Here is a 12,512-nt window from a genome sequence, read left to right on the forward strand (position 1 = left end):
AGTGGCTGCACCAATTTGCATTCTCACCAACAGTGCAAGAGGGTTCCCGTTTCTCCACATCCTCTCCAGCACTTATAGTCTCCTGATTTGTTCATTTTGGCCACTCTGACTGGCGTGAGGTGATATCTGAGTGTGGTTTTGATTTGTATTTCCCTGATAAGGAGAGACATTGAGCATCTTTTCATGTGCCTGTTGGCCATCCGGATGTCTTCTTTAGAGGAGTGTCTATTCATGTTTTCTGCCCATTTCTTCACTGGGTTGTTTTTCGGGTGTGGAGTCTGATGCATAGGGGCACTTGTACCCCAATGTTTATAGCAGCACTCTCAACAATAGCCAAATTATGGAAAGAGCCTAAATGTCCATCAACTGATGAATGGATAAAGAAATTGTGGTTTGTATACACAATGGAGTACTACGTGGCAATGAGAAAGAATGAAATATGGCCCTTTGTAGCAACGTGGATGGAACTGGAGAGTGTGATGCTAAGTGAAATAAGCCATACAGAGAAAGACAGATACCATATGGTTTCACTCTTATGTGGATCCTGAGAAACTTAACAGAAACCCATGGGGGAGGGGAAGGAAAAAAAAAAAAGAGGTTAGAGTGGGAGAGAGCCAAAGCATAAGAGACTGTTAAAAACTGAGAACAAACTGAGGGTTGATGGGGGGTGGGAGGGAGGGGAGGGTGGGTGATGGGTATTGAGGAGGGCACCTTTTGGGATGAGCACTGGGTGTTGTATGGAAACCAATTTGACAATAAATTTCATATATTGAAAAAAAAATAAAAAAAAGGCTGAGGCAGGAGTCTGAAGCCCCTGTGCGTACCTCATCCCCAGTGGCTCTCCACTCCAGCCACTGTTTCCTCTTGAGTCAGCTTCACTAGTTTGTATCTTGGTAGGATTTTTCCATTTCATCTAAGTTATTCAATTTGTTGGCATACGTTTGTTCATCGTATTCCTTTACAATCCTTTAAAATTTTGTAAAGTCAGTAGTAATGTCCCCTGTTTCATTTCTGATTCTAGTAATTTGAGTCTTCTCTCTCTCCTTTTTCCTTGCTCAATTTAGCTAAAGGTTTGTCAATTTTGTTCATCTTTTCAAAGAACCAACTTTGCCTTTTGTCAAATCTATTTTTAATGTAAATTTACTTTTCACTTCATTTATCTCTGCTATAATCTTTATTATTTTCTTCATTCTCCTTGATTTACTTGTAGTTTGCTTATCTTTTTTCCAGTTTCTTAAGGTATACGGTTAGGTTATTGATTTGAGATTTTCCTTTTTTCTTAACATAAGCATTTACAGCTATAACTTTCCTTCTGAGAACTGCTTTATCTGCATCTCATAAATTTTGGTATCCTGTGTCTTTGTTCTCATTTATCTAAAAGTATATTCTTATTGGGGCACCTGGGTGGCTCAGTTGGTTAAGCGTCTGACTTCAGCTCAGGTCATGATTTCACGGTTCTGTTCATGAGTTCCAGCCCTGGGTTGGGCTCTGTGCTGACAGCTCGGAGCCTGGAGCCTGTTTCAGATTCTGTGTCTCCCTTTCTCTACCCCTTCCCCGCTCGTTCTCTTTCTCTCTCAAAAATAAACATTAAAAAAATTAAAAAAAAAGAAACATAATAAAAATATATTCTGATTTCTATTTTGATTTCTTTTTTTTGAGCCCTTTGTTATTTAGGAGTCTTTTGTTTAAAACTATTTTTTAAAGTTTTTTTTACTTTGAGAGAGAGAGCGAGAGACAGAGAGAGAATCCCAAGCAGGCTCCACACTGTAAACCCACAGTCCAACATGGGGCTTGAACTCACAAACTGTGATAATGACCTGAGCTGAAATCAAGAGTCTGATGCTTAGGGACGCCTGAGTGGCTCAGTTGGTTGAGCGTCCGACTTCAGCTCAGGTCATGATCTCACAGTTCGTGAGTTCGAGCCCCGTGTCAGGCTCTGCGCTGACAGCTCAGGGCCTGAAGCCTGCTTTGGATTCTGTGTCTCCCTCTCTCTCTGTTACTCCCCTGCTCACACTCTGTCTCGCTCTCAAAAATAAAGACTAAAAAAAGAGCCTGACACTTAACCAACTGAGCCACCCAGGCACCCCATAGGAGTGTTTTGTTTAATTTCTATATATTTGTGAGTTTCCCACATTTTTTTCTTGCTATGATTTTTAATTGTATTCCATGTGGTCATAGAACATACTTTGTATTGTTTGTATCCTTTCAAATTTCTTGAGGTCATTTTATGGCATAACATATGAGTTTATTCTGGAGAATGCTCGATGTGCACTTAAGAAAATTGTATATCCTGTTTCTGGATGTAGTGTTCTATATATGCGTCTTAGGTCTAGTTGGTTTTTAGTGTTGTCCAAGACTTTTATTTTCTTTTTGATCTTCTGTACAGTTGTCCTATCCATTATTGGAAGTGGGGTGTAAAGTGTTCACTATTATTGTAGAAATATTTCTCACTTTTGAGAAATCAGTTTTGCCCCATGTATTTTGGAGCTCGGTTGTTGGATGCTTATATGTTCGTAATTGCTAAACTTCATGATGGATTGACCCTTTTATCATTATGAAATGTTCCTGTTTACCTCCAGTAACACTTTTTGTTTGTTTGTTTGTTTGTTTGTAGGTCTCTTTTGTGTGATACTAGTATAAACAATTAAGCTTTTTTTGTAGCTGATGTTTCATGATATATCTTTTGCCATATATATATATGTATATATATACTTGCCATATATATATATATATATATATATATACTTTCAATCAGTTTGTAACTGTGGACTATTTTTTAAATTTAAATTTTAGTTAGTTAACAACAGTGCAGTATTGGTTTCAGGAGTAGAATTCAGTGATTCATCACTTACATTCAACACCCAGTGCCATCACAGCAAGTGCCTTCTTAAGCATTTCTACTGTATATATATAGTTATTTCACTTTTAAAAATCCAATCTCACAATCTTTGCTTTCTTATTAGGTTTTGTTATTGTAATCATTGATATACTTGGATTTACACATGCCATTTTATTTTTTCTTTTCTATATATCTTATGGATTTTTTATTCGTCTATTCCTCATTTATTACTTTTTTGCTTTAAATTAATATTAAAAATTGAAGTATAATTAACACACAGTGTTATATTAGTTTCAGGTGTACAATATAATGGTTTAACAATTCTATACATTACTCAGTGCTCATCAAGATCAGCATATTTTTAATTCCCTTTCACCTATTTCACCCATCCCCTGACCCACTTCCCCTCTGGCAACCACCAGTTTGTTCTCTGTAGCTAAGAGTCTGGTTTTTTCTTTGTTTCTCTTTTCTTTCTTTCTCCGTTTTATTTCTTAAATTCCACATATGAGTGAAATCATATGGTATTTGTCTTCCTCTGACTGACTTATTGTACTTGGCACTGTACCCTCTAGGTCTATCCGTGTTGTTCCAAATGGCAAGATTTGATTCTTTTTTTAAGTTTTTATTTAAACTTCAGTTAATTAACATACAGAGTAATATTAGTTTCAGGTGTACAATTTAGTGATTCAACACTTCCTTACAACACCTGGTGCTCATTACAAGTGCACTCCTTAATCCCCATCACCTATTTATTTATTTATTTTTAAATTTACATCCAAGTTAGTTAGCATATAGTGCAATAATAATTTCAGGAGTAGATTCCAGTGATTCATCCCCTATGTATAATACCCAGTGCTCATCCTGACAAGTGTCCTCCCTAATGCTCTTACCCATTTAGCCCATCCACCCACCCACAACTCCTCCAGCAACCTTCAGTTTGTTCTCTGTATTTAAGAGTTTCTTTTGTTTTGTCTCCCTGCTTGTTATTATATTATTTTTGCTTCCATTCCCTTATGTTCATCTGTTTTGTATCTTAAATTCCTCATATGAGTGAAGTCATGTGATATTTGTCTTTCTCTGACTGGCTAATTTCACTTAGCATAAAACCCTCTAGTTCCATCCACGTAGTTGCAAATGGCAAGATTTCATTCTTTTTGACTTCCAAGTAATACTCCATTGTGTGTGTGTGTGTGTGTGTGTGTGTGTGTATGCCACATTTTCTTTTTTTTTTTTTTTAATTTTTTTTTCAACGTTTATTTATTTTTGGGACAGAGAGAGACAGAGCATGAACGGGGGAGGGGCAGAGAGAGAGGGAGACACAGAATCGGAAGCAGGCTCCAGGCTCTGAGCCATCAGCCCAGAGCCTGACGCGGGGCTCGAACTCACAGACCGCGAGATCGTGACCTGGCTGAAGTCGGACGCTTAACCGACTGCACCACCCAGGCGCCCCTACCACATTTTCTTTATCCAATAATCTGTCGATGGACATTTGGGCTCTTCCATACTTTGGCTATTGTTGATAGCACTGCTATAAATATTGGGATGCATATGCCCCTTCGAAACAGAACACCCTTGGATAAATACCTAGTAGTGCAATTGCTGGGTCATAGGGTAGTCCTATTTTTAATTTTTTGAGGAAACTCCATATTGTTTTCCAGAGTGGCTGCACCAGTTTTCACTCCCACCAGCAGTGCAAAAGAGATCCTCTTTCTCCACATCCTCGCCAAAATCTGTTTTTGCCTGAGTTGTTAATTTTAGCCATTCTGTCCGGTGTGAGGTGGTATCTAATCATGGTTTTAATTTGTATTTCCCTGATGATGAGTGACATTGACCATTTTTTCATGTATCTGTTAGCTATCTGAATGTCTTTTTGGAGAAGTGTCTATTCATGTCTTTTGCCCATTTCTTCACTGGATTGTTTGTTTGTTTGTTTTGGGTGTGGAGTTTGATAAGTTCCTTATAGATTTTGGATACTAACCCTTTATCCGGTATGTCATTTGCAAATATCTTCTCCCATCCCGTCAGTTGCTTTTTGCTGATTGTTTCCTTCGCTGTGCTGAAGCTTTTTATTTTGCTGAGGTCCCAATAGGTCATTTTTGCTTTTGACTCCCTTGCCTCTGGAGACATGTTGAGTAAGAAGTTGCTGTGGCCATGGTCAAAGAGGTTTTTGTCTGCTTTTTCCTCGAGAATTTTGATGACTTCCTGTCTTATGTTTAGGTCTTTCATCCATTTTGAGTTTACTTTTGTGTATGGTGTAAGAAAGTGGTCCAGGTTCATTCTTCTGCATGTGACTGTCCAGTTTTCCCAGCACCATTTGCTGAAGAGACTGTCTTTATTTCATTGGATATTCTTTCCTGCTTTGTCAAAGATTAGTTGGCCATACGTTTGTGGGTCTATTTCTGGGTTCCTTATTCTGTTCATTGATCTGAGTGTCTGTTTTTGTGCCAGTACCACACTGTCTTGATGATTACAGCTTTGTAATACATCTTGAAGTCCGGGATTGTGATGCCTCCAGCTTTGGTTTTCTTTTTCTGGATTGCTTTGGTTATTCAGGGTCTTTTCTGGTTCCATACAAATTTTAGGATTGTTTGTTCTAGCTCTGTGAAGAATGCTGATGTTATTTGATAAGAATTGCGTTGAATATGTAGATTGCTTTGGGTAGTATCGACATTTTACCAATATTTCTTCCTCCAATCCATGAACATGGAATATTTTCCCATTTTTTTGTGTCTTCTTCAATTTCTTTCATAATCTTTCTATAGTTTTCAGTGTATAGATTTTTCACCTCTTTGGTTAGGTTTATTCCTACGTATTTTATGGTTTTTGTTGCTATTGTAAATGGGATCGATTCCTTGATTTCTCTTTTTGTTGCTTCATTATTGGTGTATAGAAATGCAACCGATTTCTGTACATTGATTTTATATGCTGCGACTTTGCTGAATTCATGGATCAGTTCTAGCAGTTTTTTGGTGGAATCTTTTGGGTTTTCCATATAAAGTATCATGTCATCTGTGAAGAGTGAAAGTTTGATTACCTCCTTGCTGCTTTGGATGCCTTTAATTCCTTTGTGTTGTCTGATTGCTGAGGCTGGGGCTTCCAATACTATGTTGAACAACAGTGGTGAGAGTGGACAACCCTGTCGTGTTCCTGACCTTAGGGGGAAAGCTCTCAGGTTTTCCCCATTGAGGATGGTATTAGCGGTGGGTCTTTCATATATGGCTTTTATGATCTTGAGGTATGATACTTCTATCCCTACATTCTTGAGGGTTTTTATCAAGAAAGGATTCTGTATTTTGTCAAATGTTTTCTCTGCATCTATTAAGGGGATCATGTGGTTCTTGTCCTTTCTTTTATTGATGTGATGTATCACATTGATTGTTTTGCAGATATCGAACCAGCCCTGCATCCCATGTATAAATCCCACTTGGCTGTGATGAATAATTCTTTTAATGTATTTTTGGATCTGGTTGGCTAGTATCTTGTTGAAAAGTTTTGCATCTGTGTTCATTAGGGAAATTAGTCTGCAGTTTTGTTTTTAGTGGGGGTTTTTGTCTGGTTTTGGAATCAAGGTAAAGCTGGCTTCATAGAATGAGTTTAGAAGTTTTCCTTCCATTTCTATTTTTTGAAACAGCTTCAAAAGAATAGGTATTAACTCTTCTTTAAATGTTTGGTAGAATTCCCCTGGAAAGCCATCTGGCCCTGGACACTTGTTTTTTTAGGAGATTTTTTTTTATTTATTATTATTTTTTTTTCAATGTTTATTTATTTTTGGGACAGAGAGAGACAGAGCATGAACGGGGGAGGGGCAGAGAGAGAGAGGGAGACACAGAATCGGAAACAGGCTCCAGGCTCTGAGCCAGCAGCCCAGAGCCCGACGCGGGGCTCGAACTCACGGACCGCGAGATCGTGACCTGGCCGAAGTCGGACGCTTAACCGACTGCGCCACCCAGGCGCCCCTTGGAGATTTTTGATTACTAATTTGATTCCTTTACTAGTTATGGGTCTGTTCACAATTTTCTATTTCTTCTTGTTTCAGTTTTGGTAGTTTATATGTTTCTAGGAATTTGTCCATTTCTTCCCAATTGCCCACTTTATGGGCGTATAATTGTTCATAATATTATCTTATTATTGTTTGTATTGTATTGGTTGTGTATTGTTTGTATTATTGTTTGTATTATCTTATTATTGTTTGTATTGTATTGCTTGTGATCGCTCCTCTGTAATTCTTGATTTTATTTATTTGGGTCCTTTCCTTTTTCTTTTTGATCAGACTGGCTAGGGGTTTATCAATTTTGTTAATTATTTCAAAGAACCAGTTTCTGGTTTCATTGATCTGTTCTCCTGGTTGGTTTTTTTTGTTTGTTTCGATAGCATTGATTTCTGCTCTAATCTTTATTATTTCCCATCTTCTGCTGGCTTTTGACTTTATTTGCTGCTCTTTTTCAGCTCTTTAATGTGTAAGGTTAGGTTGTGTATCTGAAACCTTTATTCCTTCATTAGGAAGGCCTGGATTGCTATATACTTCCCTCTTATGACCACCTTTGCTGTGTCCCAGAGCTTTGGGGCTGTGGTGTTAACATTTTCATTGGCTTCCATGTACTTTTTAATTTCCTCTTTAACTTCTTGGTTAGCCCATTCATTCTTTAGTAGGATGTTCTTTAGTCTCCAGTATTTGTTATCTTTCCAAATTTTTTCTTTTGTTTGATTTCGAGTTTCATAGTATTGTGGTCTGAAAATATGCATGATATGATCTCAATCTTTTTGTACCTGTTGAGGGCTGATTTGTGTCCCAGTATGTGATATATTCTGGAGAATGTTCCATGTGCACTGGAGAAGGATGTGTATTCTGCTGCTTTAGGATGAAATGAATATATCTGTTAAGTACATCTGGTCTAGTGTGTCATTCAAAGCCTTTGTTTCTTGGTTGATTTTCTGTTTAGATGATCTGTTCATTGTTGTAAGTGGGGTGTTGAAGTCCTTTACTATTATGGTATTGTCATCAATGAGTTTCTGTATGTTTATGATTAATTGATTTATATGTTTGGGTTCTTCCACGTTTGGAGCATAAATGTTTATAATTATTAGATCTTCTTGGTGAATAGACCCCTTAATTATGATATAATGCCCTTCTTCATCTGTTACAGTCTTTATTTTAAAATCTAGATTGTCTGATATAAGTATGGCTACTCTGGCTTTCTTTTGGTGACTATTAGCGTGATAGATGGTTATCCATCCCCTTACTGTCTTTTTTTTTTTAAAGTTTATTTTGGAAGGAGAGACAGAATGTGAGTGGGGGAGGGGCAGAGAGAGAGGGAGACCCAGAATCCAAAGCAGGCTCCAGGCTCTGAGCCATCAGTACAGAGCCGGATGTGGGGCTCAAACCCATAATCTGTGAGATCATGACCTGGGACAAAGTTGGATGCTTAATCAACTGAGCCATCCAGGCACCCCTCCATCCCCTTACTTTCAATCTGAAGGTGTTTTTAGGTCTAAAATGGGTCTCTTGTAAACAGCATATAGATGGATCTTGTTTTATTATCCATTCTGTTACCCTATGTCTTTTGATTGGAGCATTTAGTACATTGACATTTATAGTGAGTACTGAAAAGTAGGAATTTATTGCCATTATGTTGCCCGTAGAGTTGGAGTTTCTGGTGGTGTTCTCTGGTCCTTTCTAGTCTTTGTTGCTTTTGGTATTTTTTTTTCTTTTTGTCTTTTCTCCCCTTATAGAGTCTCCCTTAAAATTTTTTGCAGGGCTTGTTTAGTGGTCACAAACTCCTTTAGTTTTTATTTGTCTGGGAAACTTTTTATTTCTCCTTCTATTTTGAATGACAGCCTTGTTGGATAAAGAATTCTTGGCTGCAATTTTTCTGATTCAGCACATTGAATACATATTGCCACTCCCTTCTGGACTGCCAAGTTTCTGTGGATACGTCTGCTGCAAACCTGATCTGTCTTCCCTTGTAGGTTAAGGACTTTTTTTCCCCTTCCTGCTTTCATGATTCTCTCTTTGCCTCAGTATTTTGTGAATTTGACTATGATATGCCTTGTTGATGGTTGGTTTTTGTTGAATCTAATGGGAATCCTCTGTGTTTCCCTGATTTTGATGTCTATGTCTTTCCCCAGGTTAGGAAAGTTTTCCACTATGATTTGCTCACATAAACCTTCTACCACTTTTCCTCTCTCTTCATTTTCTGGTACCTCTATGATTCAGATGTTATTCCTTTTTAATGAGTCACTGAGTTCTGTAATTCTTATGTCATGCTCTTTTGCCTTTGTTTCCCTCTTTTTTCCTGCTTTGTTATTCTCCATAAGTTTGTCCTCTATATTGCTGGTTTGCTGCTCTGCTTCATCCATCCTTGCTGCCGTCACATCCATTTGAGATTGCAGCTCAGTTATAGCATTTTTAATTTCGTCCTGACTAGATTTTACTTCTTTTATCTACACAGAAAGAGATTCCCCAGCTAGTTATTTTTATTATTGTGATTCTAAATTCTGGTTCAGGCATCTTGTTTGTATCTGTGTTGATTAAGTCCCTGGCTGTCATTTCTTCCTGCTCTTTCTTTTGGGGTGAATTCTTTCATTTCATCATTTTGAAGGAAGAAAAAGAATTAATAAAATGAAAAATTAAAAAAATTAAAATTAAAAATTAAAAACAACATAAAAAATCAAATAAAGGATGCTAACTCCTATGTGTTTTGGTTTGGTTCTTGAAAGAAGCTTGATAGGATAGAGAAAAAAGGGAAAGAAGAGAAAAGAAAGAATAAGGAAAAGAAAGGGAAAACTTTTGAAAATTTACAAAGATCAATACAATAAAGTAGAATGAAATGAAATGGTGAAAGTAAAATAGAATTTAAAAAATTTACCAAAAGTAAAAAAATATAGTAGAAAAAAATTAAAGAAAAATCTTTTTTTATAAATAGGGAAAAGAAAAAATAAATTTTTTCTTTCTGTATTCAAGAATAAGAAAAGAAAAAGAAAAAAAAGTTGAGTAGATGGACCAGTGAACAGAATGAAATATGATTGAAATTACACCATTTTCCCCTAGAAGTCAAACTATGAAGCACTTTATAGTCTGTAAACTAAGCAGGTGGAAAGACTTGTGGTATTCCTCTAGAGCCTGGTGGCCCAGTTGGGTGGGGCTTGGTGTAGCCGCTCCATTCTCCACTAGGCGGTGCTGCTTAGCTTACTGGGGTGGATCATTGTGGTGCATGTAGCCGTGTATGCGCATGTGTGGGAGGGGTGAAAATGGCATCAGCCAGCTACCCAGTCTCTGGCTGGTATCAGAACTCTGTGCTCTCCCTGACTGGCAATGATGCAGTTCTCCTTTGTCTCCAGCTTCCGTCCACTCCCCGCTTTTACACTGTCCGTGACCAAGCTGTCAGGCTGCCAGGCGGCACCTCCCTCCTGAGTTTTATCTCAGATGGTTCTGCTTCCCTACCCCTCATTCTGAGGGACTATGGCTTTGATCCGCTCAGACCCTCTGGAGGAGGGTCTCATCAAGCAATGGCCTGGTGCCACCTGACCCCAGGAACATTCTTGATACCATGCTGCTGCCAATGCCCAGAGACTGCAGATGGGTGCCAGCTTGCTCCCAGGAATGTTCTCAAGGCCGTGCTGCTGCCAATGCCTAGAGACTGCAGCCAGGCACCAGCCGGCCCCAGAAAAATTTGGGGGATCATGTAGCAGCAGTGTTTCAGGGATTATGGAAAATCACAACACACATCTGGCATCAAGCTTCACCCTTAACGTCCTTGTTCCAGCACCAGTGAATGTGGCTGTTCTCCGGGGTCTGCTGGGACCTTTGCCTGTGGGGTGGCTGCACCGCCTCCATCAAATGTCCTCCCAGCAGGGGAACCACCTCTCCCCGTATGGCCCATGGACCCCTCAGACCCTGCTGTCTGCTCCCAGGGATTTGCCCTTGCCACCAGAGCACCAACAGGTATCGAGCTTCCAAGTTTCAGACTGTGTGATCCCCTGTTTATAGCATCTTAATGGAATTTAAACCCTCTCCTTTCTCCTTTCTCCCTTTTTTTGTTCAGTGCACTCTTTCTCTTTCTCTCCAGCTGCTTTCGGGGGGGAGCAGTACTTTTCCCATACTCTCCCCCCTGTCTCAGTCCTCTCTCCACAAGCAAAAACAGCTTCCACGACTGCTCTCTCCCCCAGTTCACCTCTCTGTGCTGCATACCTGCCAAGTTCTGTGATTCAAGTTGTGCAGATTGTTGTGTTAATCTTCAGGTCAGTTTTCTAGGTGTGCAAGATAGTTTGGTGTTGATCTAGTTGCATTTCAGGGACAAGAGAGGCAAAAAAAAAAGTTCCATGATACTCTGCCATCTTGTCCCCTCCTTCTCTCCCCATCACCTATTTAACCCATCCTGCCTCTCACCTCCTCTCTGGTAACCATCAGTTTCGTCTCTATAGTTAAGAGTCTTTTTCTTGGTTTGCCTTTCTCTCTTTTTTCCCTTTGCTCATTTGTTTTGTTTCTTAAATTCTACATACGAGTGAGATCATATGGTATTAGTGTTTCTCTGACTGACTTATTTTACTTCGTATAATACTCTCTAGCTCCATTTATGTCATTGCAAATGGCATGATTTCATTCTTTTTTATGGCTGAGTAATATTCCATTATATATCGTGTGGTTTATGTGGTATATATACCACACCTTCTTTATCCATTCATCAGTTGAGGGAACTTGGGCTGTTTTCATAGTTTGGCTAGGGTAGATAATGCTGCTATAAATACCAGTGTGCATGTATCCCTTCAAATTAGTATTTTGTATTCTTTGGGTAAATACCTAGTAGTTCTTGGGGCACCTGGGTGGCTCAGTCAGTTGTGTCCAACTTCGGCTCAGGTCATGATCTCATGGTTTGGTTCATGAGTTTGAGCCCACATTGGGCTCTGTGCTGACAGCTCAGAGCCTGGAGCCTGTTTCGGATTCTGTGTCTCCCTCCCCCTCTCTCTGCCCCTTCCTTGCTAGTGCTCTGTCTCTCTGTCTCTCAAAAATAAACATTAAAAAAAATTTAAATACCTAGTAGTGCAATTGCTGGATCATAGGATAGTTCTATTTTTAACTTTTTTGGGAACCTACATACTGTTTTCCAGAGTGGCTGAAACACCTATCAATAAAATCTACAAAAATATAAGAAAGGCAAGAGTCTGTAGTATTTGAACCAAGACTACTCCCTCCCTTTCCCTTTCCTACCAGTAAGGTGGAGGCTCCAATCCAGACTGCTGCATATCCCTCCCCCTTCAATTCCCAGTCAGAAATCTTTCAGTGTGTCCACATTTACCACTGCGGGGGGGGGGGGTAGGGGGAGGGTAGGACTTCATTAATATAAATTGGCTAGTCACTAAAAACAATTATGAAACATGCAAAGAAACAAAAAATGTATGATTCACACAAATAAAAATATCAGGCAACACAAAATGCCTACAAGCAGATGTCAAATTTAACAGAAAAAGACTTCAAAGTAATCATTATAAATATGTTCACAGAACTAAAAGAAATCATGGTTAAAGAAGTAAAAGTAGTCCTTTTTTTCTTGTTTCATTTAAGAGTTTTCTATTTGTCTCTGTTTTTCTGACATTATCTTATTTCTTTGAACATTTTTTTACCCTTTTCTCTATTTTCTTTCCTGCCAGTTGAATCCTTTCTTCCACTGTTGAGCCT

The sequence above is a fragment of the Lynx rufus genome, unplaced genomic scaffold, assembly GCF_022079265.1.
Source record: "Lynx rufus isolate CCGP_SWC_20201006 ecotype Redwood Valley unplaced genomic scaffold, mLynRuf1.p SCAF_52, whole genome shotgun sequence".
In the NCBI taxonomy this organism is placed as follows: Eukaryota; Metazoa; Chordata; class Mammalia; order Carnivora; family Felidae; genus Lynx; species Lynx rufus.